Source organism: Hordeum vulgare, chromosome 3H, assembly GCF_904849725.1.
Source record: "Hordeum vulgare subsp. vulgare chromosome 3H, MorexV3_pseudomolecules_assembly, whole genome shotgun sequence".
Classification (NCBI taxonomy): domain Eukaryota; kingdom Viridiplantae; phylum Streptophyta; class Magnoliopsida; order Poales; family Poaceae; genus Hordeum; species Hordeum vulgare.
The window spans coordinates 612,211,770-612,217,869 of NC_058520.1; the positions used below are offsets into that span (position 1 = coordinate 612,211,770).

Sequence of the window (6,100 nt, forward strand, 5' to 3'; positions counted from 1 at the left end):
TTCCTTCATATCGAATTTCAACTGATCGGTAGTTCTAGTCTTTTTTGATTACTCCTTCCTTTTTCTCATCATTTGACATAACATAATTAAGAAATTGTTTGATGGTCAATGGAATGAGTAGAGAAGAAAAATGCCCTTATTCCAAAGGAAGTGTGTGCCAAAGAGAAAATAGAGTAAAGAACAAAAGAACGAAATGCAAGGGTTGCATCCGTTGTTCCAGGTCCGGACGCTTCCTCCGCTAGGTTATTGAGTTGGCTCCCCCGTTATTCTTCATCGGACAACGCACACTTAATGGAAAATGAGGTATCTTTTTGGAAAACTTCTCTACTTACGACTTTGTTAGTGCTTTGAGGGCTTCACTATGTTCTCTGAAATCTTGTATAAATAAGAAAGATGTATTTCTCACGAGATGACTCTGCTGATACCGAGTTTCAATGCAAAATGGCTCCCGCTTCTTCTTCAAGAAAGCTGGGGAAAATCAATATGGAGCTGTCAGAGACTTATCTGGCCGATATGACTTCCATAAATTATTTCCATAAAAAAACTAAAATGGAGGGGTTGCGGCTTTGGCTCCAGGCTCAAACTCTATCTTGTGGTAGACTTCCCTCATAGGGAGGGCTTGGGCAACTAACTTGTGGGGCATGACATCCCAAATTCATCATTTACATTAGGAATTTCCTGATAAAAAGTCTTAGGTGTATTGGATCCGTTCTTCTGTTAGCATGAACACATGAATGACATTCTTCTTATTCTACCTAAATAGAACCCCCCCCCCCCCCACCCTCAGCTTTATTAGGACTATCAAGCCTTCTTGAATTAGGTCTACGGTAGAAGCTTTGAATGTAGACCCCGATACAAATCTTTCACTCGCTAAAAAGTGAAAACATGTGACTATATCGTCCTGAAGACGGATGCGGCAGGAAGAAGTGGAATTTAGAAGTGTTTGTGACTTTACATTTAGGTTTCGGCATAACAAAGCTTGCACTGTCTTTTCGTACTTAGGCGCACAACGTGTTGTTGGCGATGATTCTACTACGGTGTTGCAAATTCACAAGCTGATCCTGAGTAATCGTTGTTCTTCATTGTATTCCTCCGGAATTACTTCATTACGATTGAAGAATTGCTGCAATTCTTCCTGAATAGACTCGATTCTCCCATCGAGAGTTTCTTTGGAAGTCTCACCTAAAGTCTTCCGACTGAATATGAGAAAGCCTATAAAACAACGAGCTACTATCATTTCTTCATTATAGGTTGAGATCTTCTTCGGACTTGATGCACAAATAGATGGAATAGCAGCAAATAGCATATTTCTATACTTCATATCCGTAGAAATCAATCTCATCTCCAGGTAACTCCATCTTTTCAGCTCTACTCCCGAAAAGGAAAAAGGACACTGAGATAGGGGTTGTCCTTTGTTTTTCCAAGGAAAGCCTGATTTAGCATGTACGGTGAACATGAGCGGACACCCACACAATCTCGATTTGAAGAAAGGGTACCATACCATTTTAGTTTTTAGGGCTAAAAATAATGGGTCATCTTTGTCAATTGATAACTGAGTGAGAGAAGACAATCTGGTTCTTAAAGCGGTCGGTTCGTCGGATTCACAAACTTCCTCTATTGGCCGGCTGCCCATGAAACACATAGGCTCCTATCGTATTTATCGATACAGAATGGTCTCATCATAGAAACACTTTCTATATGTTATTTTGAGATTCAAAGAAGCAAGCAAGTTTATAAGGCATATAGCTGTTTTTTGTAGGGAGAGCCAAGATCTTATCTTATTTGCAAGTCGTATAAATGAAATGATTGGAAAATCATATTTAATTTGGAGGTGCGTAGTGTCTTATGGGGCTGGCTCACAATACAACAATTCTCTCTACTGATTCCAGATAGAATGTTGATACCGGTGGAAAAGCACTTCTTTCTATGTATAGGGTTGTGAACTAAAAAAGTGTCCTTTCTCGATACATAACATTGTATAAGTCAACCCACACTAGTAGAAACCAGGGCTATAGTCCCGGTTGGTAAGGCCGTTTAGTCCCAGTTCTCCAACCGTGACTAATAACTTGGGACTAAAGCCCCCCCCCCTTTAGTCCTGGTTTTTCATGACCCGGGACTAATTCCCTTTCACGTGCCTAGCAGCGGGTGCCGCATGGCCGGGACCTTTGACCAACCGGGACTAAAGGCTTGAGGTTTTGGGGTTTTGGAGTTTTGGGGTTTTATTGTTTATTTTTGCTTTTCATTTTCTGTTTTCCATTTAATTATTTTTCATTTAGAACATATCTTACGCTACTACATACCGTACACGTCATGCATATATCATAGGATTTCTCATAGGACCAATCATACATCATAGAATTTCTCGTACGACCATGCATATATACACACATATATACAATTTGGTGCATACAATTTCTCCTATAACTTGCAGATCAATTACGTGCATGTATTAATTGGTGAAGTGGTATTCTCCGTTGGGATCTATGACCTGCTCAAGCAAAAAATCCTGAAATTTCCCCTTGAAGTGCTCGTATGCATTCCTTTGGTAGGAGATTCCGCCGCAAAAAGGAGACCAATATGAATATTTTAGATGTGTGCGTATATATTAGACCATGATAAAAAATAATTGTGAATAGTGTTTACGTACCTCAAGAGTATTTGCATATTTGTTCCGTTCGGTCATAAAGCGAATGTTTTCGCAAGCATAGTATCCGCATAAATTATTCCCCTGTTCCTGCCGCATGCACCACTTTAGGAGAATAGAATTCAATGAGATAATAATCAAGCATGATAATGGTATTAAAACTAGAACGAAAGAGATGCGTGGACGTAGCTAGTACTACTTAATTACCTTTAACGTTGACCATATCAGCTTTGGTTTCCATTCACCGCGAACCTTCTTGGTGAATCGTGTCCAAACCCTGTCCGACAAAGAAAAAGAATAAAGGAGTTATTGATTACTTGATATCAGGAAATTAACTAAAGAGGCTGACATAGTACGGTAATGATTGAAATTACCTGTCGAGCATCAACTTCAGGTCCATGTACTCCACTACAAGAAATATGTCAACTAACGACCTTTTGTCAGTGACGCTGGAAGGAATGGTCATAAATCTATGACCATTTGACATCATTTGGTCGTAAGCTATCTGGAGGGGTCCTAGCCCCAAAAACCAACGACCATTTTCATCAGAAAGGTCATCACTTGCTTCCTGAAAAAGGTCATAAAGCGGACAGCACCTCGCACTGCCTTATTTCTAGGTGATAATGACCAATATGACCGGTCGTTACTAAATTGTTCGAATGCACTAGGCTGGTTACGGAGCCACCTCAGCAGCCTCGCTTACTTGTCACTGAGGTAGGACCCATTTGACAGGCAGGTGAGGGGCCGACGACCGAGCGGGGACATGCGTGAGCCTCGCTTAATTCCCAAAAAAAACATGGGCGAGCGGGGACTCGAACCCACGACCGAGCGCTTCCACTAAGTGTTTGCTACCGCTGGGCTATAGAGGGACTGTTGCTCAGGTATAGGTATTTGGGTGTATATTATATTAAATCGCGGGTCTCTCGTATCATTGACAAGTGGGACCAACGGGGACGGCCAACACTTGGCCAATTTCCGACAGGGGCCAACACTTAGCCAATTTCCGATAGGGGACGAGCAAATCTAGATCTCGGGGGCGGCGGCGACCGACGGGGACGGGGCAGCGGCGATATACGGGGATGGGGGCGGCGACGACCGATGGGGATGGGGGCGGTGACCAGTGGTGGTGGTGCTGACGCCATGGCCACCTCACCCATCGGCAGTGGTAGTGGTGCCGACGCCACGACCACCTCGGCCACGCCTCGGCCATGACGACCTTGCCCGGCCATTGGAGGTAGCAGTGGTGGTGCTGCTCGCCTCAGCCACCTCGCCCACTGGTAGTGGTGGTGGTGCCGCTCGCCTCAGACACTGATGACCCACAAGTATAGGGGATCAATCGTAGTCCTTTCGATAAGTAAGAGTGTCGAACCCAACGAGGAGCAGAAGGATCTGACAAGTGATTTTTAGCAAGGAAAAATCTGCAAGCAGTGAAATTGTCGGTAACAAGTGATTGTGTGGTGAGATGATTCATAGCAAGCAACAAGTAACAAAAGTAGCTACGATGCAGCAAAGTGGCCCAATCCCTATTGTAGCAAGGGACAAGCCTGAACAAAGCCTTATAGGAGGAAAAACCTCCCAAGGACACACGGGAATTTCTGTCATGCTAGTTTCATCATGTTCATGTGATTCGCGTTCGTTACTTTGATAGTTTGATATGTGGGTGGACCGGCGCTTGGGTACTGCCCTTACTTGGACAAGCATCCCACTTATGATTAACCCCTCTCGCAAGCATCCGCAACTACGAAAGAAGAATTAAGACAACGTCTAACCATAGCATTAAACTAGTGGATCAAAATCAGCCCCTTACGAAGCAACGCATAGACTCGGGTTTAAGCTTCTGTCACTCTAGCAACCCATCATCTACTTACTACTCCCCAATGCCTTCCTCTAAGCCCAAATATGGTGAAGTGTTATGTAGTCGACGTTCACATAACACCACTAGAGGAAAAGACAACATACAGCATATCAAAATACCGAACGAATACCAAATTCACATGACTATTATCAGCATGACTTATCCCATGTCCTCAGGAACAAAAGTAACTACTCACAAAGCATAATCATAATCATGATCAGAGGTGTAATGAGTAGCATCAAGGATCTAAACATAAACTCTTCCACCAAGTAATCCAACTAGCATCAACTACAAAGAGTAATCAACACTACTAGCAACCTTACAAGTACCAATCGGAGTCGCGAGACGGAGATTGGTTACAAGAGATGAACTAGGGTTTGGAGAGGAGATGGTGCTAATGAAGATGTTGATGGAGATGACTCACCTCCGACGAGAGGAGTGTTGGTGACGACGATGGCGACGATTTCCCCCTCCGGGAGGGAAGTTTCCCCGGTAGGATCGTCCTGTCGGAGCTCTAGATTGGTTCTGCTCAAGTTCCGCCTCGTGGCGGCGGAGAATCCACGAAAAAGCTCCACCCTGATTTTTTCCTGGACTAAACCCTTCATATAGCAAAAGAGGGGGGCCAGTGGGCCGCCAGGGTGCCCACAAGCCCTGTAGCCGCCGCCAGGGGGTAGGTGGCGGCTACCAGGCTTGTGGGCTCCTGGTAGCTCCCCTCTGGCACTTCTTTCGCCCTGTATTTTTTATATATTCCCAAAAAATTCCACGTTGATTTTCAGGGTGTTTGGAGTTGCGCAGAATAGAGGACTCAGACTTGCTCCTTTTTCAGTCCAGAATTCCAGCTGTCGGTATTCTCCCTCTTGAAATAAACCTTGCAAAATAAGAGAGAAAAGGCATAAGTATAGTACCACAAAGTAATATAACAGTCCATAAAGCGATAAATATCAACATGAAAGCATGATCCAAAATGGACGTATCAACTCCCCCAAGCTTAGACCTCGCTTGTCCTCAAGCGAAAACCAAGATCCATAAGCATGTCCACATGTTTAGGGATGGAGGTGTCGATAAAACAAAATACGGACATGAGGGCATCATGATCACACATAGAACAGCAATACATCATAAAGATTCTTATTGGAAAGTAACAATTCCTTCACAAAGCAAAGTATAAAACAAAAACCTTACCGAGAAGTAGCCAACAACAGTCCATAGTCGTTGAAGCAATTGCAATTTATCATAACATCAGGAAGAGTCAAATAAGAGCTTGTAAAGAAAACCCACATACTCAATCATCTCTTTTGTTTTCCACAATTGTTACAACTCACGTGGTACTCATGGTATCAAAGTTTCAGCTGGACACAGAGAAAGATAGGGGCTTATAGTTTTGCTTCCCAACCATTTACCTCAAGGGTAAAGTCAACAATAATAAAGCATAAGTACTCATCTCCAAGTTGATATATGAATATATATATTTCCCTAGCAAGTGACGGTAGCCAAGACAAAGGCAAAATAAGGAATTGGTGAAGATCACTATGACTCTTCCAAGGGCGAAAAGTAAAGGTACAAGATAGGCCCTTCGCAGAGGGAAGCAGAGGTTGTCATGC

General features: G+C 43.4%; 1 pseudogene; it reads right to left on the reverse strand.

The window, feature by feature from the left end:
• Positions 1-751: 751 nt before the first annotated feature.
• Positions 752-1,342, reverse strand: LOC123442283 (annotated as a pseudogene).
• Positions 1,343-6,100: the final 4,758 nt, after the last annotated feature.